The sequence below is a fragment of the Leopardus geoffroyi genome, chromosome C2, assembly GCF_018350155.1.
Source record: "Leopardus geoffroyi isolate Oge1 chromosome C2, O.geoffroyi_Oge1_pat1.0, whole genome shotgun sequence".
NCBI classification, from domain to species: domain Eukaryota; kingdom Metazoa; phylum Chordata; class Mammalia; order Carnivora; family Felidae; genus Leopardus; species Leopardus geoffroyi.
The window spans coordinates 17,324,235-17,336,551 of record NC_059333.1 but is presented as its reverse complement, the minus strand read 5'-3'; positions in this window follow the sequence as shown (position 1 = coordinate 17,336,551).

The following is a 12,317-nucleotide window of genomic DNA, read 5'->3' as shown; positions in this document are numbered from 1 at the left end:
GCCACTTTAAAGTTATGACGTTCTAATATTATTTTTATATTTATGGTGGGATTCCAGTAAATGCTCTGGCCTGATATGGCATTTCTTAAAATGCAGTAGTGGTAAATTTGCTTGAACATTGCAACTCATGTCTGTCAGAAAAAGAGGATCCTTCTTGATCTATTCTATGTGACAGATTTTGGTTCTATCTCCTTCTATTGGTATTGACTTTTGATGAGCTTTGTGACTAACAGAATGGTGAAATCAAGCATCACCAATAATGACAAAGCAATAGAAGACCTCTATTGTAGTCCTCAAAAGAGGGAACTGTAATTTGCTTTATATTCTTCATTCTCAAAATCAGATTTTCCTTACTAATCTTAAACTCAGAGACTACTCATTTCTGAATTATCTCAATATGTATACATTCATGGACTCACTTTACATACTAATATTGTCCAATCTGACTTCTATACTATCCGGTTCTCGATTTCAACGTGAGAATTTGAAGAAAGTTAGATGTGGCATCTTTTTTAAAAGAAAATTTGTGAAAAATAACTTCTGATTTTCGAGATACATTAAAAGATGTAAAATTTAAAAAGACAGAGGTGGTACAGCTTCATGTAACAATGTCCCTGAGCCTTCCAAAGCCGTCCCTAATTAAAATATATATTCTCTAATAATGCACAACTCTCTGACTTCCTTTTCTTCTACTACACTGGTATAAAATGCCATTTAGCCAGTGAGTGGCCTTGGGAGCAAGAGATCACAACTATTGCCAAAGTCCTTCTTTATCTCCCAGGACAGAATCTAGGACACTTCTAAAGTTGTCTCCCTTCAAATTTCACCCGGGCATCATTGAGCTATCTACATTGTGTTTTTCTAGGTGAAGTCACTCATCTAGGCTAACTTGAGAAACTACTCCCCAGTTGTAGGTTATTTCTGTTTTTGCTGTTACATACGAGGTGATGGTTCTTAACCCAAAGTCAATTACATTCTTCAACCAAGACATCACTAGTAACACTCCCCTTTTCTGGCTGTCAATAGATATTTAACCTTGACACAAACACCAATGAAGTCCCCTATTATTTGAAGTCATATGGTTAAATATTTAGTGTTTTTAAACTGTTCTTGGAACAGCTGATATTCACGATGTATACAGAACACTCAATTGGTATTGGGAGTGGGGGTTAAAAAACAAGATGGAATTTTGGGGCGGCTGGGTGGCTCAGTCGGTTGAGCATCCGACTTTGGCTCAGGTCATGATCTCACGGCTGATGAGTTCGAGCCCCATGTCGGGCCCTGTGCTGACAGCTCAGAGCCTGGAGTCTGCTTCAGATTCTGTGTCTCCCTCTCTCTCTGCTCTTCCCCTGCTCACGCTCTGTCTTTCTCTTTCAAAAATAAATAAAAACATTAAACAAAAATTAGATGGAATTTTGTTCCCTCCTTTTGAACTCCAAAGATTTGAATTGAAGTGCTAGGATTTGAAATGTAAACCAATTTAAACTGAATATCAAGCTTATGTGGTTGGCCCCTTATGGTAGGGAGGTGATTTCAAACCTGGGAGCTGCTGTCACAAGAATCATAATAATCTAGAAACTAATACAAGAATTCAAAATATGAAATCCTATTTTCATAGATGCATTAGAGCACACATACTCAGGGATTTCGAGGATGGTTAAAGTTGCCAATGTCAAGGACCATGGATTAATCAGAAAAGGATTCACAGGGGAAGTCAGCCTTAGCAGAGCTATTTAGACCGATGGCAAGTCACATGTTTGAGGTGACAAAGTGTGCGGGAGAGCTCCTGCCCATGGTTGGATTAGTGTTCCTGCTACCCGCTTGGGTTAGTGGAACATGCAAAGCACAAAATTAGGATCCGAGCCTCGAGGAATATTGGTGCAAATGGAGAAACAAGTAATTTTGTAGTATTTGAAGTCCAACATATGACTGGAGGTAGGACAGAAACTAAAAGAAGCTAGTAGTTGAAAGATGAAAAAATAAACTTTTGGAAAAGTAATGATCAGGATTACTGATTATGAAGTATTTATGCTATGCCTGATACAATTAAGATGTTCGGAGGGATACATATAGGTCATATGGTTGAAAATGTTCATGCTGCCATTAAAAATATCTATTCTAACTTACATGTCAAGATCAAAGAAGAAAGTAGCCTAGACTATTTTGGAGTCTCTTCATTAATGAGAAAAATATTGATTAAGTCTCAGTTCTGTTATTTCTTCTTTTTTTTTAAGTTTATTTACTTATTTTGAGGGATACCGTACAAGCAGGGGAGGGGCAGAGAGTGAGAGGGAGAGATTGAGAATCCCAAGCAGGTTCCACACTGTCAGTGCGGAGCGGGATGTGGGGCTCCAACTCACGAACCATAAGATCATGACCTGAGCTGAAATCAAGAGTGAGACGCTTAACTGACTGGGCCACCCAGGCAACCCTGGTCTATGTTCTTTCTATGGCAATTTTATACAGGGGGCTGAACCACTGGAAATACATGTAGGATGTAGGAAGAACAAAAACACACTCAAAGAAAATTCTCAAAGGATGTTCTGGAGAAGGGTGGTGGTAGTTTGAAGCATTAGCCTGATGTACTTTTCTAGCATTTGCTGACTCAGTTCTATCCTTAAATTCCATTGACTTTTCTGTATCTGTGAGTCTGATCTTGGCAAATAATTCACAGGAACAAAACTCAAACAAACCTCACAGATTCTCTGGTTGAGTGAAGACTACGGCCAATAACCTATTTTCATAATTCTGAAGTGGAATGTAATTTATTCCGCTTAATTCGTTCAATAGAAGGTCCACTTCATGCCCAGTGCTGTCCTGCATACTCGGGATACATGGATGCAGAAGTAAACAAAACTGAAAAACAGAACAAAACAAAGTGACCTTGACTTTACAAAGTTTCCATGCTCGTGAGGGGTGGTCGCAATAAATTAAAAGCCTAAAAAAGTAAATTTTGTAATAAGCTAGAAAATAAGTACTATGATAAAATAGAAATGGCCAAGGGCCTTGGGGGCAAAGGCAGGGAGAATTGCACATTAAAGAATACTCAAATAAAATTAGAGAGAATTGCAATTTCAAATAGTGTGGTCTGGGTAGGTCTTACAGAGGTGACTTCCAAGCAAAACTTAACTCCTGGACTGTCAAACGGATTTTATCTGCTGGGAACATATAGTGAACAAAACAGTCTGAGTCTCTACTGTTTATATTCTAGTGGGGGGAGATAGGCAATGATAATAAAGAATAACGCAGGATATCGGGTAATGGAGATATCAAGGGTAGAGAATAATCAGAATGGGGTGCTCTTTTGGATAATGTGGATTGTGAAGCTTTTTTATAAGGTGATATTTAAGCCACAGACCCTAATTCATATAATTCCTCAGGGTGGGACTTGTGGAAAGTAGATCTCTGGCAAATCATATGTTCTAACACTTCATTAGGGAGAGCAATCCCAGGGAAGCATGTCGAAGGAGAAGGAGAAGGAGCCAGGGAAGGAGGGCAAGTGAATAGAAAGATTTGTTCTTGATCCATCTACCATTTATAATCAAACCCTTCAGGGTGCTCACCCTCCCAGGACTATCTTCCAAGAGGCTTATGACGGTGGCACTTGTGGGCTCTCCACTGGGAAGACAAGGGGGGGAAGACATTTACCTACCAGTTCAGTGACTCCTTTGTGAAAGTCACACCCTGTGGTGTGTTAATTCCCCCACATTGCTGGGCTGCTCCTGTGTACGTTCTAAGCTGGTGCCATAGTTTCTCATGACTTACCTGTACCGGAGAAGCCAAGGTAGATGGTGAGAAGGGGACACAGGAAGCCAGGTGTGAAACAACTCACTGTGGACTGTGCCCTGTAAGGTGGAGAGGAAAACCTTTAGGGTTTTTGGCCTCAATGGTGCTGAGGTGCCATGTGGCAAAGGTCCGTAGACACCGGCGAGGTTGGAACGGTTGGAGTCAGTGCAGAGAGGGCAGCACTGATCTTATTCTATGGGCACAAATTGTTTTTAATTGATGGTGGAAAAATTCTCTTAAATCATTTCATCGTTCTTTCTTTTTTTTCTAATTTTTTTTTAATGTTTATTTATTTTTTTTTTTTGAGAAAGACAGAGACAGGATGTGAGTGGGTTAGGGGCAGAGAGAGAGGGAGACACAGAATCCGAAGCAGGCTCCAGGCTCTGAGCTGTCAGCACAGGGCCCGATGCGGGGCTCAAACTCACGAGCCGTGAGATCATGACCTGAGCCAAAGTCGGATGCTCAACCGACTGAGCCACACAGGCGCCCCATTAGTTCTGTCCATAAATCGTGATTTCCAACATTGTTCCATTTGTCACAGTATTAGTCAATCTTAACCGAATTCCAAATTAATGGCCTCTAAAATTTATGACAGATGATCATCGGGAAAAAAACCAATAAGGAGTGGCCGAGGAAAAGTGTGTAAACAAGAACACCTAGAAAAGAACTGTAATTGTATTTTATTTGAATATTCTTTAAAAGCCAAGAAGACTTTTACCTAAATAAATCTTCTCATACATCATTTTGGCTCCATCAAATAAAGAAAAATTGAATTTAAAGTTTTGAACTAATTGAGTGGCACATCTTTACATCACCATTAAAAATATCTATTTCAGCCTGTATGTTGAGATAAAAGAAGGACATAGGGTACAAGAGGCTTAAATATCTTTATTGTATATTACAAACAACTTGAACTGCATCTGTTTGGGTGTTTCGGTTCTAAGCACCAGTTATCTGAAGCAAGATAGACAGGGCAGACTTTAATTCAACACGTCAGTATGAAATTTCACAGCCCTTGTACAGAGGACAGAAGAACCATTGGATATGCTCTGTTTTCTTCTCAGTCTCTCTTCTTATTGTTCATTTGAGTGAAGTCATTCCAAAGCACTAAGCCAAACATCTCTAATTTCACTCTTTTCTTGAGGGCAATTTTAATAACATAATATATGCATGCGTACGTGTGCATGCATATTTAAAATAAAGAACTTTTCACAATTCTGTATAGAGCCAGGGTTTTCTTGCAATATTAAGCTCGCTTGTAAAGCCATCAATTGTCTTTTTTTGAGATTGGAAAACTATACTTAAGAATGCTTTTTTCATCACAGAGAAGTGGATCAGACAAAATAATTGCAAATAAGACTGGATTTTTTTTTTTGATGGAATGTCTATGAAAGTATATGTTAAACTTGTCTCTTTGACTCGATCCTGAAGTGGTTTCTCCTCTTGTTTGCACTGAGCACTTTCTGTACAGTGAAGAGAGATCAACACCTCTGCAAAAACAACAAAACAGAATGGTGACAATATTTTGGCCTCCATTTTTATTATCGATTAAATATGAATATGATTTCTTTCCTAAATTCTGTCTCCCAAGCAGGATGGAATGATGCATCTTTCTGTTCAAGGCCATTTTCCATCCCTGAGCAGTAGTTAGACTGTCTTTTCCATCCAGAGAAGCATGAGATAAAATATCACCTAAAAGATTGTGATTTTTCATCTCACAGAATGATGCTTTCTCAGGGCAGACATGCAGGTGATAAGGGCAAATTTTCAGGTAAATTTTAAAGAAGAAACTTTCCTGAAGGTCTGTATATACTTCTGTTTTGAAAACTACTAGCTAAAATCAAAGATGCTGGTCTTTTATCCAGCCACTTTAATGAAATCAATAACGTTTGGACAATAAAATGAGAAAAAGAAAGTAAAATTTGGGGGGGGGGGCAAAATTAGTTTATTTCTCCTCGTCCTTGTATTGACAGACTTTGTTATACCCACTCAGTAAGCTATTGGTAAGGTAAAAAAAAAAAAAAAAAAAAAAAAAAAAAAAAAAAAAAAAAAAAAAAAAAAAAAAAACAACATTGGCGCCATAAAAATATTTGAAGATTTATTCAGTTCTAACCATTGAATTCTGTGTGATTTTAATGTTGGTCGTCAGCAGTTTCTTAAAAGTTTTAGGCTGGAGTTGCGGAGATTGTCAGCATCTTCTCCTGAAAATACTGGCATCAGTTCCACTTGTCAAATCCCCACAATATTCATTACATCTGGTAGCTTCTGTTTCAAAATATCTCCTGCTGCTGTCTTTTTTCCTTTTTATAGCACTCTCTTCATATAACTGATGACCATTAGTCTTCATACTTTTTCTCCTATAGCCTCCTAACTGATAATATACCCACAATATGACCCAAGTAGATTTGTCCAAACGAGATTTGTGGATTTCAATGGCTCACTATCGCGTATAATAGGGGTCAGAACGCCTTTATGGCTTTTTCATTCATCTTAACCTTCCCCGCGTCCACATACCGTCAGGCAATGCACGCATTTTCATTTCCCGAACACCCATGCGCTTCTCTTTTCCTTAGCTCTTTTTCTTTCTTCTATTGAAAATACTCTTGCTCTGACTTTTCTGCCTTCCAGCCTGCTTGCCCTTCCTATCACAGGCTTCTGTGACTCTCTTCCGTGCACCCTAAAGAATCAGTCATGTCCTTCTACGTGCTTCTATAGAATTTTCTCTTTCTGGTGTGTAGGTTAGTAAACTACTTGAAGCTGTCAGCAGCTCATTCATTCACTCAACTCATGATTAATAGGGACCCACTGTGTTTTAGACGTCATGCTGAGCATATAGCAGTGAACACGACAAGACACAATCTGTGCATTTTTGAGGAGTGGTGAATCTCCAACCTCAGAAGGCATATTAATCACCGGAGGCACTTGACCAAAATGCAGATCCCTGAGGTACGCCGTCTGATATTCTGACCCGAAAGCTTGGGCTACGGTCCAGGAATGTGCCTTTTTGTTACCCACTCTAGGAGACCCAATGTGGTTCACTTACACAATGTGAGAGATACGGCAACAGACTTTTGGCTCTCTTAGGCATGACACATATCCTTGCTTATTTCATTTCATTTTATTATTTTATTGTTACTCCTATATTCCCAGCAAGCAAGTTAATAACTGCGTTATTGTATGTGCTCAATAAATACTTGTGACGAAATGAAACTTTTGTGAAACTGACAATCTAGTGGGGGAATGTAGAAGATGACACAGCCCGCTCAACAGTTAGGGAGAAAATGTCCACTGGAAGGGATAAGGTAAAGTCTAGCACACAACAGTCACAATCAATGTGTGCTGAGTGAACAAATAAACTTTGTACATCATTGGACTGTATGCTAAATATTTAACACCATAGCTGGCAGATAGGGGATGCTAAATGTATTAACTAAGTATTTACTAAGTGAATAAACATAGTTTCCTCAAGTCACTGTAGGTGATCATAAACTGTAGATAACTATCTTTTAATAAATCATAAATTTTAAGTTGGGTTGTGATTCTTAGTTTCTAAATAAAAACCACTTAAGTACAGATAAACACATATCTCTTCAGTTTCTCGAGGCTTGTTACAAGTCCAAAACCCATGTGTCCCGTTGCATATTGGAATGCCTTCAAGACCCCAGTCATTTCCACAAAGCAATTTTTACAATCAAAAGTATACTCACTAATACTTCAATTCTGGGCAACTTACTTGTGTCAGTTTTGTAAAGCAGGCAATTTTCCTCATTATTAGTTTCTCATAAAATTCCATTTTAATCGCTATGTATTTTAATCAGAAAAGCGTTTTTCATCCTTTTTATGCAATAAATAATTGAAGACAGGATCTAATCTAGACAACGAGATACTTGTTCCTTGTTCATGCTGTAGGGAACTTTCCAATAACTGCCTTCCATCAAATGTTGTTATTTTAAAGCGTGTAATCCTATACAATCAATTACCAAATTATGAATTTAAAGTCCATTTCCTAGAGCTTCTGGATATTTTACTAGGCAGAGGGGAATCTTGACAGTGACTTTCCTGAGTCCGTTCCTATTTGCTGCCCAGCAATGCAAAGCACTTACTTCCTCTAGTGGCTGATTCTGTTGCCTACAAAAGAGGGTTTATTTTTCTCCTGGGTCATTTGATGTTAACTAAAGATAAAAGCAGTAGATGATAAGTTGCTTTTAACTGGAAAGATTCTCTTCTTATGAAAGGAATTTTTTTGACTCTAGTAGAGAAGAGTATAAAACTATAAAAGAGAAGCTACTAATGTTATTTTTGAAAGTACTCTAAGAGGTGAGAGCCTATCCTACGTGTGTAAAATCCATGAGGCAAAGACTTTGTAAGGCCTACCCAATCCTTAATGCATAGTTGCTATTTGTAATTTAATCCCTGACTTAGTGACTTCTATGGAGATGGGTTTCAAATATTTATTAAAACTGTATCTGCTGAGCGGGCACGTATCTTACCAGACTTAATGACAACAACTAACACAATGTAATACCATGACACATATAGCTCAAAATAAGTCAATTGAGAATTCAGAAAAATGCAACTGTGTATATCAGAATTAATGAATTATCCAAGTAGCATTTCAAAAATAAGGAAAGCATGGGTTGTTCAATAAATGGGGTAATGAAAATTAGCTGGATCCTCGGGTTGGGAGGAAATGACATGGAAAGTGTATCCTTGTTTCATAAGTTTTACAAGAAAAAAATACAATCGGATTAAACATCTAAACATAAAAACTGAAACCATATGCAAACTAGCAGGCTTTGCTTAATAATGATGCTACACAAGCTGAGAAAGGATTGTAGTTTAACAGACTGAAATATTTAAAAATTTCTGCTATCAAAGCATATTATATCAAGTAAGGAGGCAAAAGTCAAGAATGGGAAGGGTTTTGCAATATGTACAAATAAAATGGAAGTATCTTTAATGTGTACAAATGCCTTTATAAATTATTAAGATGTAAATCATCAGCAAAATGAGTAGAGAACATGAGCCAGTAGGTTACACAGGAAAGAAGAGAAATAATCAATATACTTTTATAAATCATCAGTATTGGTAATAATCCCAGGATTTCACATTGTGTGTTATTTTTCAACAACGAGATCACTAAGGATTGAAATGGGAAGAACTTTCTACTGTTTTTAAGAATAAGGAGAAATGATGGAGTCCCTGGGTGGCTCAGCTGGTAAGCATCCAACTTTGGCTCAGGCCATGATCTCACCATGATCTCACAGTTTGTGAGTGAGTTCAAGCCCTGCACGGGGCTCTGTGCTGACAGTGTGGATCCTGCTTGGGATTCTCTCTCCCTCTCTCTCTGCCCCTCTGCCACTTGCTCATGCTTTCTCTCTCTCTCAAAATAAATAAACTTAAAAATAAAGAATAAGGATAAATGTGTGTTCAAGTACAATGTTAATGAGGGAATAAATTGTTTCAATTTTTTAGGAGACAGCCATTCAGAAATACTTATGAAACATTTACCTATCAATATCCATTTCTCTGGCAATTCAACTTGCAATCTAGATTGGCAGATTTTTAATGATTACAATCAATTATAATAAGTTCTATAATTGGGATTACAGACACTATGTTATTGGTACCCCAAAAAGAAAGTGTTCGATTTTATTTTTGGAGACTCAAGCAAGGGAAATGATTTATTTGGAAGTGGATAAAAAGCTTGGTATAGGTGCTTTTTGGTATTTACCTGAATAAATTGAAAACTTATGCTCACACAAAAACCTATACACAGATGTTTATAGCAGTTTTATTCACAATTGCAAAACTTGGAAGCAAACAAGATGTTGTTCTGTAGGTGAATGGTTAAACTGTGGTGAATCCAGATAATGAAATATTGTCTAGAACTCAAAAATGTTATCAAGCCATAAAAAGACATGAAGGAAATATAACTGCATACTAAACGAAAGAAATCCACCTAAGAAGGCTACTTACTCTATGATTCCGATAACATGACATTCTGGAAAAGGCAAAACTATGGAGGCAAAAGCAATTGATGGTTGCCTGGGGTTTGGGAGAGGGTGGGGTGTGTAGGCAGAGCACAGAGGGTTTTTAGGGCAGTGGAACTCTTCTGTATGACACCGTGATGGTGGATATGTGTTGTTAGACGTTGTTCAAACCCATAAAGTGTACAACCAAATGTAAGTATTAATGTAAACTTGGACTTTGAATGATTATGATAGGTCAGTGTAAATTGACCAATTATAACAAATGTACCTCTGTGGTGGCAGATGATGATAATGGGGGAGGCTATGTATGTATGGGAGCAAGGTGTTTATGGGCAATCTCTGTACCTTCCTCACAAGTTTGCTGTAAACCTAAAAAAAAAAACTGCTTTAAAAATCAATTCTATTTTCAAAAACATAATGTGGTATTTAGGGCTATGCGAGTTTGCTTTTTACAGGGTCAGAGTGCTGGAGGTCTGGGGAAAAGATGGAGAGAAGGAGAATAGTTTGGGACTGGGACAGACACAAGGAAGTGTTAAAAGGAAGAGGGAGATGATATGGTGGGGATAGATAAATGGAGGAAATTGACAAAATCAGGATGATGTATTCATTTCAACAGCCTTTATTTATTTATTTATTTATTTATTTAATGTTTGTTTATTTTTGAGAGAGAGAGAAACAGAGACAGAGAGACAGAGTGTGAGCAGAGGAGGGGCAGAGAGAGAAGGAGACACAGAATATGAAACAGGCTCCAGGCTCTGAGCTGTCAGCACAAAGTCCAATGCAGAGTTTGAACCCATGAACCGTGAGATCATGACTTGGGCCAAAGTCAGACGCTTAACCAACTGAGCCACCCAGGCACCCCTCAATAGTCTTTAGAAGTAGACCAGGCACTCTTTCCTGATAGAATTCAAATCCAACATAGAAGGAAGTTCTAGAGTGGTTATTACATGGAATCTGGCATATTTCTGCCCCTTGGTCTATAGAAAATGATGTATGTGGTTTGTATTTGTTGGTGGCATAGGGAAAATAAACCTGATATCCATGATTCTTTATATTGGGAGAAACAGGTGGGAAACAAGGAGATGAGGCACCCTAGGCAAAGTAGCATCTGGTTGACACTTTTTGGGTCCATTTGGAAGATTTTTTCCAAGACCTGATGGTAGAATGATCATATCACTTTCCTTAATGTGGACTAAGGGTTGGCAGCTACTGGCACTGGTTGGTTGAGTAGAATTACTCAAAAACACTACATTGGTTGAACAGAATGACTCAAATAATACAATAACCTCAACAAAATGAGCACAATGCTATCATCGGATACCACACACACACGCGTATGCACACACACACGCACACACACATATATCCATATACATGTATATGGATATAGATATACATGTATATACATATATATTAGAATATAAGATAAACCTTATATTATTTGAAAGAATTATTTTGTTTTATGAACAATATAACTAGTTGCACAACACATTTCAATCAGCACACACTATAGTCAAAATAGCATGCTTCAAAATGCTTCAAAATAGCATGTTTGTGGGATAAATGTGGGTGATCTCCTAAATCAATGATGTGCAGGAAATGTATTCATTATTATTTGATTTTCAAAACTAAAAATTATTATAGTCCATATATTCATACTAGGAAAGCAATAATACAAAAGAAATCAAGGAAGTATATTTGATAATGTGTAAGGTCATAGAATGAAAAACAGCAATAATGAGACACCAGTATATGCAAATTAGGTAGCCTATATTTTATTCATTCGCAATAAAAAGATTGTTATTCTGTGATACACATTCTGACCGTAAGGAAAATATCTTGAAAAGAAAGACAAATTATTGCTTTTTAAAAATATTATATAGTATATTTCTAAAAATAGAGATTCCAGAGAAACATTTAATTTTTGAAAGAATAAATGGAATAATTAGCAAGGAAGAGACTAATGAGAACAATAAGAAAAAAAATAGAGGAACAAATATAAAAGGGAAATGTTCCATTTATAAGTTAAAATAATTTGTTTTTACTTCTTTATTTGGATTTATGTCCCTAGATTTTCAATACTGGGATATTTACTTTGCAGGAGAGAAAAGGGGAGAAATGTGCCACAGCTTTTTACTTTTTTCATTACTTATTTGAGACACTCTCATTATCTGCTTTGACTTTCAGTGCTCTGTGTATGTATATACATATACCATTTATCATATGCATATGTATATGTGCATAATCACATGTCTTCACAACTTATTCTTTCTTAAATGTAACCTTAGTTTCAAAAGATATGGAATTTAAAGATAGACATTTTTATTAGTCAATAATACTTGGAAAATGGTAAAATCTTAATTTTCAATATGAGTCTGACAAGTGTAATTTTCTCTAAACATTCAAAAGAGCCATAAATAATTCTCAAATCATTTTGATTATTCTTCATTTATTCACAGAACGTTTTTTTCCCCAAGAGATGAAAACAGTTGATAGGTTTTTATCCTGTAATTTGCTGTTGGAAGCTTGAAATTGTTG